Below are 14261 nucleotides of genomic sequence, written 5' to 3' on the forward strand. Positions count from 1 at the left end.
AGATTTGGGTGATGACACAGCAGAGCCATATCAATTTGTATGTATGTCTGATTATGATATGGAATTTATAAAATATATCCCATGGCATCTATTCATGTACTTCTGTGTTCGCGAGAAAACTGTATTTTTCTTAAGAGGAGAACTAAATAGGACATACATATCTTTAGTTGACATTATTCTGTGACAATTTACATCACGTAATTATTATGGGAATATCCAGTTGATGTAACGAGTCTTTAACAAATGCAGTAGAGGATAAGTGTCACCTAATTCCTTAGGGGAACAGCAAGAAAACCGCTCTCTATATTAATAATATGTATTAATTCTTACGAATCAACAACCCAAATGTAGTACATAATTTTCTCTGTAATTTTATTTTCTAAGAATATAGTTTGAAATACATGGAATTTTTAGAAACCAAGGGTCGAAGTATAAAAATATATTGGATGTAGATTGTTAAGACAATTTCTCAGTGAAAAGGAGAAAAGTTTCGTCAGTCTCAAGTGTCTACTTGCCAACCTCTGCAGAGGCTTTTCTCTGTCCCATTTTGTGCATTGATCCTGCTTAATTAAAAGTGGTGTGTGTGTGTGTGTGTGTGTGTGTGTGTGTGTGTGTGTGTGGTGTTCTGCACTGCATGTCTGAAGATGGCCCTCACATCTTCCCACTTGTAATTTCGCTCCTTGAATATAAGGATCATGGATCATGTTAGATGTTAGTTAAGGTACTGATGTTTATTTAGAATACTTGCTTGATACTGAGATTTTAAAAACAAAACTTTATTTTCCTTTTGGTTACTACATATTATTATAAAAGATAAATAACTTTGTGTTTTGGGTTGAATGGTGTCCGCTCAAAGTCCGTATGTTGAAGTCCCTACCCCAGTACCTCAGAATGTGACAGTATTTGGAGGTAAAGCCTTAAAGAAGTATTTAAGTTAAAGTGAGGTTACTAGTGTGGATCCTACTCTGAAATGACTGATGGCCTCATAAGAAGAGATTAAGACAAAAACATCAAGGAAGATGACCAGTGAAGACACACGGAGAAGACATCCGTGTGTAAGCCAATGAGAGAGGCCCCAGGAGAAGCCTACCTTACAGACACCTTGATCTCAGACTTCTAGTCTACAAAACTGCAAATACATTTCTGTTTTTGAAGCGACCCAGTCTGCAGTACATTTTAATGATAGCCCTAGCACATAAATACAGTTTACAAGTTCTATGGAGATACTGTTGCAGAATAAGGAAATAAGATGATAAATAGATAGTCAATGTAAGTGATGGATAAAGAGAATTAGGTGTCTTCAAGGATGTTAGTAACAGGAGTAAAGGTGCCTTCTTTTCATTGTTGCCATTAATCAGTCATAATCCTAAGCTTACTGTGATGCCCATTTCTCACCCTCCACCAGTCTCTGACCTTCCCTAAGCATTTTCGGCCATCTGGGAGAGACATGTGAAGTCTCAGTTTTGGGCGAGGGTCTCACTGTGTTGCTAATTACTAATGCGGGTGTGTGCATTTAAATGTGGTTTTAGGTCACTTGGCCCAGCTAAGGCCTTGGAGGATAGATTACAGGCCTAACTCCCCATATTTCATCTACTCTGGTAACGTTTATAAACACTTAGATTTTTAAATATAAAAAAAGAGAATAATTAATTTAGATTTTTAAATAAACACGGTGGACTCATTGTCCCAATGTAATTATTAAGACATATTTCTTTCTACTCATTCTTTTACGCTCTCCTATTGTTGTGGTTTTGGCAATGTTTATACGGTTCTACTATTCGCTTGGTATAACAAAATATGTATTTTCCACATTCCTCAATTATTTCTTGTTTATTCAGTTTAAAAACAGAATAATATCTCACCTAAAACAAAGGCTACTATACTAAACATCCTCATCATCATTGAGCATTTAGGAATTTTAGAGAACTTGCTCTTTTAGTTACTGTTGGAGTGAACAGATGGAGGACCCTTTCGTTGTTTTCAGTATGTGCCTGTAAATAATCCATAAGGCTTGCCACCCAGTGAGGCTGAGTGCATTTCTCCTGCCTGTTTAACCATGATGCTACCAGTGTGACCTCACTACAGGAGATGGATCTTGATAAACCCTTCACCATCTGTCCAGTAGAAGGTAATCTCAAATTCCACTGAATTAATATAAAACGCTTAATGCTGTATAACATAGAGCTCCATGCTTCTCAGGAGAATAAGCTTAAAAAAGTAATCCCTGGTCCTTTTAACTATAATAAATATATGTTATATAATATATAGCATATCATATATATTTTGTATTTATCAAGAGACTAAGAATAGAAAGATAATCTTTGCTCTCTAAAGTATAAAAACATAAACTGGTATTTTATTGGTGGACTCTTAGATCTCAAAATAAAAGATATAATGGATATAATAAGAACAAAATATCTCATTTTTAAAATGAAAGTAAGAAATATTTTTACAGTTACATGTAAGTCAAGTGAATATAAATTCGAGTTTTCTTGCTTCCAATTCTAAACAAATTTATCATAACTGCATTTGTATTTTGACCAATTCAAATCTACTTTTTACCTGTACTGCTAGATGTCAGATATCGTAACTTCTTACAGAGTTAGGCAAAGCCTACCCATATTATAATTAAGTCAAATGCTTATTATCATTTTCTTTACAGCATCAACATTTATGGCTTATTCAGAAATAATCAACTTTTGAAAGTTTTTTTTTTTTAATCAGGGCAATGCAAATAAAACACATAATGTAATACTCTTTTGCATTAAAAAATGGCAAAAATGAACATGTCTATTAAAATTATGTATTAGAATGAGGACTAATAGAATCCTTAATGCATGACTTTTTGAAATTATTTGGCATTATCTACTAAAGCTGAAATATGCACACTGAATAAAACAACAATGTCATTTTTACATGGATATCCAAAACAAATTATTGCACACATGCAGCAGATATATGACAATGTATACATCAAAACGTTCAAAATAGCAAAAAACTGGAATCAATCCAAATGCTCATTAACAGTACAATATGTTATTAAATCATATTTTATAGAATCAATACAACAGAATAACTCATTCTATCTCCAATGAATGATCTCTATCTTCATGCAACAACATTGGTAAATAGCTTTTCACAATATGATATTATTTGAAAAATAAAGTTCAGAAGAAAACAAACAAAAAACCCCCACAACGTTCTCTTAATAAAAATTAAATGTGATTAAAACAAAATTACATATTATTTGAACACATAATTATGCATAATAAACATTAATATACATATATATCATGTGTATGCACCTATATACGGGAATATATGTGTATTTTTATATATCAAATAATTAAAAATAGAAAATTGAAAATATTAATTATTGAGGTGAAAACTGATGAGTAAATCAGTCTCTTGGTAATCAATAAAAAATAGATGCCATATAATCTAAAAATATCAAACTATCTAAACTAGTGAAGGGGTTCTTAACATTTTACTCTCCTTCACACTCACTATATTCCTTTTACAGATAGTCCATGTTTTAAATTCCTAGGGCAATATTGTAACCCTTTAATAGATCTGATATGGTTCGGCTCTGTGTTCCCACCCAAATGTCACCTTGAATTGTAATAATCCCCACGTGTTGTGGGAGGGACCCAGTAGGAAGCGATTGAATCATGGAGGCTGGTTTTTCCCATGCTCTTCTCATGATAGCGAGTAAGTCTCATGAGATCTGATGGCTTTATACAGAGGAGTTTCTCTGCACACACCCTTTCCTGCCTCCATGTAAGACCTGACTTTGCTCCTCCTTTGCCTTCTGCCATGATTGTGAAGCCTCCCCAGCCATGTGGAACTGGGAGTCAATTAAATCCCTTTCTCGGGTCCGTCTTTATTAACAGCATGAGAACAGACTGATACAAGATCCTAAATGTTTATTAAACAAGTGCTGGAATCTCATTTGAATATGTATCTTCCTTATTTCTTATAAATTGCCTTCTTGAAGTTTTCTAGTCAATGACAAGTGGCTTTCGCTTCCTTTGCTGAGTCACCAGGTCTCGCCTCCTCCTTGTAGTTTCACAAGGGATCATCTTCCTGTCTACGCTGAGACAAACTGTGGAGGCTCACTTGACCCGCATCTAAAAGAAACTCGTCATTTTGATGTGTTGGGGATATGGTATGTGGTGGGCCTCAGTGTCTGGCTGGTAAGCCTTCTCCTCCCCACAATTCTGCAATGCAACTTGTAAATTTTATGTGTGTGTATAATAGTATCTATATGTATGTATGTGTGTGTGTGTGTACATATAAATATACATATACAAATATAAAATTATTATTATGGTTTTCTTCTTCCTCATAAGAAAAAGAAGTGGAATGAGAATGCATAAAAGTATGCAAGCTTAAATTTTTTTCAAAATACTGGCTTATAATTTGGGCATACATAAAAAGTGTCATTATCTTTAATAAAGACAAATAAAAAAGCAAAACAAAGGAAAAATCAATACATAAAGAAGCACAAATAAACTAAAGATAGCAGATTTTCTTTAATGATTAGCATTAATCTAAATTACACACCTGAGTCCTGTAATGAATAATCATTTCACAAATATTCTTTGAGATCCGATTTTATGGCAGGTAAAAATTAGGTTTAAAAATATAAAATAATAACATATTCAGTATTGTCTAGCTGGTGAAAATAGAGTCAATCAAAATAATTAGAAAAATTATTATATTCATATATAATTGCAATGATTCAGTTATGTCTCAGAAGGCATTTGTCAGCAAACAGTCACATTTAAAAATGAAAAGACCCTTAGAAATTATTTAGCTCCAGAAACTTACCCAGTCTCTGGAAAATTGTTCTTCTTCAAGGTGTATTTTTGTTTTGACATTATTTACTTAATGGTCTTAAATCATTAAGTAAAAAATTATTTTACACGTCAATACATTCCTATGACTCCTTTTCCTCTATTCTGTGTTGACCAAAATTGAAGTGCACTTTTTCAGAATATATTTTTAATTGAATGTGTGATATAAAATTTTTAAAAAGATGACTTTAATAATAAGCTATAGGTTAAGAAATAAGTAAATAACAAAGTCATATAAGGTCAATTTTAGTCAATAAAAATGTGAATTAGGAACAATTCCACCACCCCCTTATAGGGGAATATATACTATTGTTTGAGCTTCCCTTTAACAAAGTAGAGAAAAATGTAGATAATAGATTACGTTTAAAAATGTCTATCTCATTGCTATAGTTTATTTGGAATACTGTGATATTGCAACGCCACTTACTCTCCAAATGGTGTTATCCGCACTCGCACTTCTCAAACTACTGCAATTGTATCTTTGTTTCAAGGCCTTTGGTTGGAAGATCCAAAACAGATAAAGATCAAGAGTACTGTCCTTAACCCAAAAAATTGTAGCCTAGGGTCTGTGAGTTGACTGCATCCCAAAGTAGCTTTAGAAATGACGTCTGAATGTGAAGAGGTGGTCTGTGGAACAGATTCTTGATTGTGCTAAATATCACTAGGCATGCTTTCCGTAGAAACAAGAAGCAATTTTTGAGATAGGCATTCTTTTGTAATCATTGTAACACTAATATTTTTATATCCGTGTGTTTGAGCTCACTATGTTATAGAATGCAAATGTTTTGTAATTCTAAAACCCTTTATTTCCCCCAAATTTCTATGACAAGATTTTATTTTTAAAACTCCCAGTCTCAATTGATGATTCTGTATTTAATTTTCTAAGCATAAACTAGAAACTCTTTTTCTTTCTCTCTGATCTAAATATACTTTTTCTCAAAAAAGGAAATGACACTGGCTACAAATCTGCTCTCATGTTTTGGTGACTAATTCTCCTTATTCATCTCATATTTTAAAGTAATATCTCTTACAATTTGCATAGTCTTTCTGCCTCAGCTCAAATTCCTTTGGAGATGAATAACTTACCAATTCATTTTACTGGAGGTCATTGGTAATACTTAGTTGGTTTTCCTTTAAAGTAACAGTAAGTCTGACCAAGCTAATGTAATTTCTTGCTTACATGGTTTGAAACTCATTCCACAGCCTTTCAATTCCTACCTCTGTCAATGCTTCCAACTGGCCGGAGTTAAATGTAGATGTTTTCCAAATGTTAGCTATAAGCTGTTAAGCAGCTTCAAATATCATGAAAATAAAATAACATAATTAGAGCTTTATGCACAGATGGTCAAAACAGTGTCCAAGGAAATGCTTTTGATGAATACAAACCAGTGGAGTAACTAAGACACTTGCCATGTAAACAGGTGCTTATGAGAATGCTAAGTCATATAACATCTCTAATCAGATAAGTGGCATAAATAAGAGGAATAAGAATTGTCTAGAATAAATATGAAATTACATATACAGCATATTCTAAAATTCTCCAGTGTTTGTGTCAGTTCATATAAAACTAAAATTTGGATCTTATGGTAGATAAATTTATAATTTTATGCGTAATATGGCAAAATGTCAATGACACTAGCTTATTTGTTATGTCCCTCAAAGAACCTCTCTGACAGCTTTAGGACATCCAAACTATAAATCCTATCCCATGGAGATGAAGGAACCTCGACATCTTTAAGATAATCGGCACTATGTTGAATCATTTATAAAGGGCACATAGACATTACATCAATGACATTATTTTAGACAAAATAATGTATATGTACTTTTACATAAAGAGAGTTTTATTTTTAAAATTAATATATTTTAAGACAAAGGTATTGAGCAAAAATAAGATCATATATATATATGTATATATATATATATATATATGTATAAAAGGGCATTTGTTGATACTGTTTTTTCTAAATTTATGAGTCCAATCTCCATGTTGACAATAATTTATGACACATTTAACTTCAATTCCTGCTCTATCATAATTTGTCAGTTTGTGCTTTTTTATTAAAATAAATGGGTATCAGTAGGAATAAGAATCCTGCTATGTTATGACACCCAATACAAAGTTTATGATTGAGGTTAATATATATCCTAAAGAAAATCCACAGGCATATTTATAATATCAGCACAAAATGAGTAGAAAAATAATTTTTACAAATTTCCTAGAAAATAAAACATGGCAAGTAAATGGGTTGGGGCTTGTGTCATTCTGTGTGGGTTCATATATCATCCACTTGTTTTCTCCAAGTGATGGCTGTGGTCCTGGAAGCTACACTTCCCAATATAATATTTTCTTCTTGAGGCAAACTAGCATGCTAGGCATGAAAAGAGTGTAGGCTCTGGTATCATTTAGAAATAATGCCTGCAGTTCCTCCAATTATCTTTAATTTGCTAAAACATTAATAGTCCCATTATGATGCAATATTAATCATGTGTCCATGTCATTTAAAATTCCAGGTGGGACACAAAGAATACTTCTCAGACACTTAACAAATAAGACAGGAATTACTTTTCAGTCTGAGAAGTTACTAAAGCTCTGCTACCATCCATTTCCTTTTCTGTCCAAAGAGGTTCATAATCCCTTTCTTTCCGAGTTGCTGTGAGTTTAGGAACAATGTTTCCCACTTGAATTTTTATTTGCTGTCCCTAAGTTTCTCCTGCAGTATTCCACATTGCCTTCTACTACTCAGGTCAGAAAAGCAGAGTCACACTTGTTTGCATTTTTCTTCTACAACTATAATTCTACTTAAATTGGCCAGATGTGAATTAGATTTCTTATATACCTTTAGGATATAGCTGCCTCTTTTCCTCTGTGCTGTTAGCCCTGCAGGGAGCAGAGCCATCGTCCTTTCTCACCAGGGCTGAAGCACCCCAGTATGCCTCAGGTGAACCATCATTCAAAACACTTCAGTTATTCCCCACTTTCTGGGTTAAATTCTTAATTCCTTAAATGTCTTACAGAGTTGCTTCGTGGCCTTTTGCCTTCTAGCCTATCCAGGCTACATCTAACTGTCAGAGGCGTTTGAACCAGAGCAACTCCATCTTGAATAGGAGCTGGGTAAAATAAGGCTGAAACCTGCTAGGCTGCATTCTTAGACGGTGAAGACATTCAAAGTCACTGGATGAGTTAGGAGGACAGCACAAAATACAGGTCATAAAGTCCTTGCTGATAAAGCAGGCTGCAGTAAAGAAGCTGGCTGAATCCCACCAAAGCCAAGATGGCGACTAGAGTGACCTCTGGTCTTCCTCACTGCCACACTCCCACCAGCACCATGACAGTTTGCAAATGCCATGGCAACGTCAGGAAATTACCCTACATGGTCTCAAATGAAAAAGCATGAATAATCCACCCCTTCTTTAGCACATCATTAATAAATAACCATAAAATTAGGAAACTGGCATCCCTAAGGGCCGCTCTGACTATGGAGTTGACATTCTTTTATTCTTTCACTTTCCTAATAAACTTGCTTTCACTTTACTTTATGGACTTGCCCTGAATCCTTTCTTGTGCAAGATCCAAGAATCCTCTCTTGGGGTCTGCATCAGGAGTCCTTTCCTGTAACATAACTACTCCAACTTTCAAACTATATTTTTAACAGACATTGGTGTTTCATTTTTCCTTTATGTTTCATGCTTTATTTTATATGGATAATTAACATAGGGTGTTTACTGGAATATTCTCTTTTTATATGTCCTCTCTTACTATCCATTTCTTTTTAACCTTCACTTATGTATCACCTCTCAAGAAAGACTTTTCTATCCTCTTAGACATTTCTGCTCTCCCTAATATATGTTTTCACAGTTTTCCTTTTTTCTGTATTCTACCTACCTCATTTCTTTGTAAAATAATTTGTTAAAATTCTTGTGATTCTTTTCTTAGATCTTAGCCTCATGAGGACAAAAGATGTGTCTGCCATGCTCGCCATAGGCACAGGAGAGGTTGTTTTATAACAAGGATGTTTTTCTGACATTTGTTCTGGGTGTCTGAGAGGAGGCTTCTAAACCCCTGACATTTCCAGGGTATTGGCCTGTCTTTGTTATTCCTGCTGATTTCTTGGACCACACCTGACTTTATGCTGAAAGCAGGACTCAGCAGGGAGGCTGGTCACAAGATTATTGACTAATGATGTGAGTATAAGTTGAGAAACTGAGCCACAGGATATCGGCCTAAGTTCAAGACAGAGGGAAGCTGGAGATTGAGTCCAATCACATCACATGGCTAAGGAGTCCATCAGTCATGCCTAGGTAATGGAACCCCAATACAGATCCATACTGAGGGAGTTTCCTGGTTGATGAGCACATTCATGTGCTGGAAGGGTGACAGGGGAGAGGAATCAAAGCTCTGCATGTGGGACCTTTCTCAACTTTGCCTTGTGTATGTCCTCATTTTTCTTATTCTGATATGTATTCTTTAAAGTAAAACTGTAATTATCATTCCAGCACTTTCCAAAGTTCTATCAACCATTCTAGCAAATTATCAAATATGACGGGATTGTGGAAATGCCTAGATTCATAGTCATCCAGTTGATCAGAAGTGCGGGTGGCCCAGAAACCCCAACATTTATGGCTGGTGTCTGAGTGGTGGCAGTGATCTCAGGGACTGTGCATTTAACCTGTGGAGTCTGTATTAACTTCAGCTGCTTAGCACGGGAAGTGCATTGCAGCAAGGGCACTTTCAAGTCTTTACTGAAGGAATGAATAAATACATGACTATATTAAAAATAGGGTCTCTAAACTTTCAAAAGGAATGGGAGTCTTCAAGCAAACTATATACAGTATCTTGTATGTAGGCAGATGTCTAACATGACCACTGAGGTTCTAGTCATGGATGCATGCGTCCTTCCCTTGGAATGCAGGCAAGACCTAGAATATGAAGAGACAGTCACTCTCTTGATTACATTATAAGATAAAAGTGATGAGAGGATCACTCCTGTTATATAAAACTCCATTTGGGTAGACCGAAAGGAGATTCCTGCTAGTTTTCAAGAAATAAGCTCCCATATTGCAAGAATGCCAAGTATCTAGAACCTAAGACAGCCTCTGGGATTTGAGAGAGATCCCCAGCCAGCAACCAGCAAGAAAACAGTGATCTTATCACCACGACTGCAAGGAGCTGGGTTTTTTCAATTATGTGAATAAGCCTGGAAGCAGACTCCAAGTTCCAGATGAGAACAAGGTAGACAGACACCTTGGTACCTTGGTTTCAAGTTTTGAAACACTGAGCCAAAAATACCAACACACTGTGCCTGGATTTTTGACCCACAGAAACTCAGATAATACATGGGCGTTCTGCCTCACTGACTTTACACTAACTTGTTATAAAGCAGTAGAAAATGTAAGGTGTCAGGAAGGGGTCCAGTTTCTGCTTTCTGCGCATGGCTAGCCAGTTTTCCCAACACCATTTATTAAACAGGGAATCCTTTCCCCATTGCTTGTTTTTGTCTGGTTTGTCAAAGATCAGATGGTTGTAGATATATTGTGTTGCCTCTGAGACCTCTGTTCTGTTCCATTGGTCTATATCTCTGTTTTGGTACTAGTACCATGCTGTTTTGATTACTGTAGACTTGTAGTATGGTTTGAAGTCTGGTAGTGTGATGCCCCCCGCTTTGTTCTTTTTGCTTAGAATTGACTTGGCTACGCGGGCTCTCGGACCCCTTCCTGACACCTTACACAAAAATTAACTCCAGATGGATTAAAGACTTAAACATAAGACCTAACACCATAAAAATCCTAGAAGAAAACCTAGGCAAAACCATTCAGAACATAGGTGTAGGCAAGAACTTCATGACCAAAACACCAAAAGCATTGACAACAAAAGCCAAAATAGACAAATGGGACCTAATCAAACTCCACAGCTTATGCACAGCAAAAGAAACAGTCATTAGAGTGAATCGGCAACCAACAGAATGGGAAAAAATTTTTGCAGTTTACCCATCTGACAAAGGGCTGATATCCAGAATTTACAAAGAACTAAAACAGATTTACAAGAAAAAAACTAACAAGCCCATTCAAAAGTGGGCAAAGGATATGAACAGACACTTTACAAAAGAAGACACACATCAGGCCAACAAACATGAAAAAATGCTCATCATCACTGGTCATCAGAGAAATGCAAATCAAAACTACATTGAGATACCATCTCACACCAGTTAGAATGGCGATCATTAAAAAATCTGGAGACAGCAGATGCTGGAGAGGATGTGGAGAAATAGGAACAATTTTACACTGTTGGTGGGAGTGTAAATTAGTTCAACCATTGTGGAAGACAATGTGGCGATTCCTCAAGGACCTAGAAATAGAAATTCCATTTGACCCAGCAATCCCATTACTGGGTATATATCCAAAAGATTATAAATTGTTCTACTATAAGGACGCATGCACACGAATGTTCATTGCAGCACTGTTTACAATAGCAACCAACCCAAATGCCCATCAATAATAGACTGGACAGGGAAAATGTGGCACATATACACCATGGAATAGTATGCAGCCATCAAAAACGATGAGTTTGTGTCCTTTGTAGGGACGTGGATGAACCTGGAAACCATCATTCTCAGCAAACTGACAGAAGAGCAGAAGATCAAACACCGCATGTTTTCACTCATAGGTGGGTGTTGAACAATGAGAACACATGGACACAGGGAGGGGAGCACTACACACCGGGGTCAGTTGGGGGGAAATAGGGAAGGGACGGTGGGGGGAGGGGAGCTGGGGAGAGATAGCAAGGGGAGAGATGCCAGATGTAGGTGATGGGGAGGAAGGCAGAAAATCACACTGCCACGTGTGTACCTATGCAACAATCTTGCATGTTCTTCACGTGTACCCCAAAATCTAAAAGGCAATCAAATAAATAAATGGGGGAAAAAAAGTAGAAAATGGACACACTTTTACATTTGCCCCAAAATTGCTAGCAACCTCAATGTTCTATGTTTTATAATCAAAACTTAGGAAGTATTTTATGTTGCTAATTAAAGAAAACTTGATGTGTTTTGATACTCAGCCAAGCATTTGCAAATTTGATATCTTCCTAGAAAATGAAGATGGAAATTTCATTTCCTCTGTGACATCTTAAAATAGGTAGCTGAGAACCAAACATTCACATATTGAGTGCCTTACACAAGAAGAGATACATGCAGAAAAATAAACCATCCTATATATGAGCCTTTATTTCAAAGTTCTAATGTTCCCAGTTAGAAATGTTTACTTACAAAACTACCACAAGTTAACAACAATACAAATCTAATTTATTTAAAGATCATGCTCCCAGGGCACTCACCTAGAACGCAAATCATGACAATAGCATAAAGGAAATGCAAACTCAAGAACAACATTTTCTAAGAATAAAGAGGCGTTCGAACAGTAAGAACTAACGAGGTCTTAATAATGATTGAGATTATGTGCATTTGTGTACAGTACTGGATATATGCTTAAACAGCATTGATCGTCTTCTTCCACCTAGCAGTCTTGTAATAAATAGATCACCATCACTCTTCTTAAATCTTGAGTGCAATGAATGCAGTGTAATTCAAGGAGTTGCCTGGACAAATAGCAAATAATTACTAAGATGGTTTTGGTTGTACTGTTAATTGATCCCTATTTTCTGCCTGAGAAATGTGGACAATATTGGGTGCTGTGTAGTACTCGTGTTTGGTGTGTTTCTTTTTTCTTTTGCAGGGGGATTCTGTTTAAGAATCAAAGCTTGCTTATTGTGAACACCATTATACACCGTTTACATATTTTAAGCTTTATATTCCAGTTGGGTCTCCTATAATTGGATAAGCATGTCATCTCTGCCATCTGTGATTTGATAAAAATGTTGAAAGGGTTAAGGCAAAGGATGTTAATGGAAGTCATTTCGTAGAGAATCCAATTCAGCGGGCATTTGCTTCTCACTCATCTCTCTTTGACCATGATCGCTCAACCCATTTTTATTTCTATCACTACAGATAAGTCCTAAGGGATCTTGAAAATGATATTGTTAATATTCAAATAAACTAGAAGTCTCGGGCGTTCTTGAAATTGTGGACTTATGCAAATCTTTTGGAATTAGATATGTGAAATAAGAGCCAGAAAGTTCTAGTTTAGCTTCCTTTTGCAAGATTTAGATACATCTCATGGGTCAGCCAATTCCACTGGCTTGTATATGTGGCTATTTCATATCCACTTTATGCTAAGGCATTTTTAAAGGGTCTAGTAATGTGTCAAATTCCAAACGTTTTTAACTCTGTATTTTTTTCTCCTCCTCTCAGCCCCTAGACTTCAAGATAAAAAAACAGAACAAAAGCTTTACCAAGTCAACATCTAATTTCCAAAATGTACCTACATTCTGCCTAGTTTTGTTTTGCTCCATTATGATTTAAAACTGTTAAAGTGTATTTCCTGTATTTTCTAACCACTCTCAATATAAGTTTAAAATCTGATGTTATAGTTAAATTTGCACTTACTTCCTTTCTCCTGAGAAAATTTGGTAAGCTTCTATGATGCATAGCCCTGAGCTTCACACATTTGAAACTGGAGAATGAGGCTGCGAGGACAATGGTGTTATTTATTATGGTGCATTATCCAATTGCACTGCACCTGTCTGGATCATAGGTTTGCAATAATGCAATGAAAATGATTTGAATGGGTCATAGGTCTAATGTGTTAAGCACATAAACAAAGACTGCCCAGGGAGAGTGTTAATCCATGCTCATTAATTTTTAAATTCACATTCTGCAAGTTCATCCAAAAATTTATGAGGCACGTCAGAGTTTGGCTTCAACAGCAATAGAGACATACTGAAGCATATGGCTTGGGGGGCAAAATAGAGTCCTTGGCAGTCCTCCTGCGGAGAGCCAGGTGAAGTGAAACCCATTAGAACTTCCACCGTGGCCGTGAGAGTTACAGCCCACAGAAGAGGGACGCTTCCCAATGTCTCTGAAACCGTGAAAGGCAAAGGAGTCTCAATTCCTTCCACAGAGAATATCACTACCCTAGTCTAGTGGGCTCTGTTTATTAGAGGATGTCTTTATGCATGATCATTTGAAGCAGGCAAAATCCATCCCCCTTATTTTTTCCTGTTTCACGTATATGCATAGATACATATGTATATACATGTGTACATAATAAATACATACATGTGAACCGCTGTCCTAGCATATTGAATCAGTTGTAAAATATATACTAAATATATTTCTAACTATAAAAGTATATTCTATTTTTTATTTTGTACTCTAGTAATGGTAAACATTCATTTGGTGCTAACTTATTTTAGTAATCTTATTTTTCACAGCAAGAGGTGAATGAATATAATTATTATTTTTTAAAATTTTAATTGAACCCTCAGTGCTGTATACTAGTCTGGCT

This window comes from Sapajus apella, unplaced genomic scaffold, assembly GCF_009761245.1.
Source record: "Sapajus apella isolate SASKATOON/1434 unplaced genomic scaffold, GSC_monkey_1.0 scaffold54, whole genome shotgun sequence".
In the NCBI taxonomy this organism is placed as follows: domain Eukaryota; kingdom Metazoa; phylum Chordata; class Mammalia; order Primates; family Cebidae; genus Sapajus; species Sapajus apella.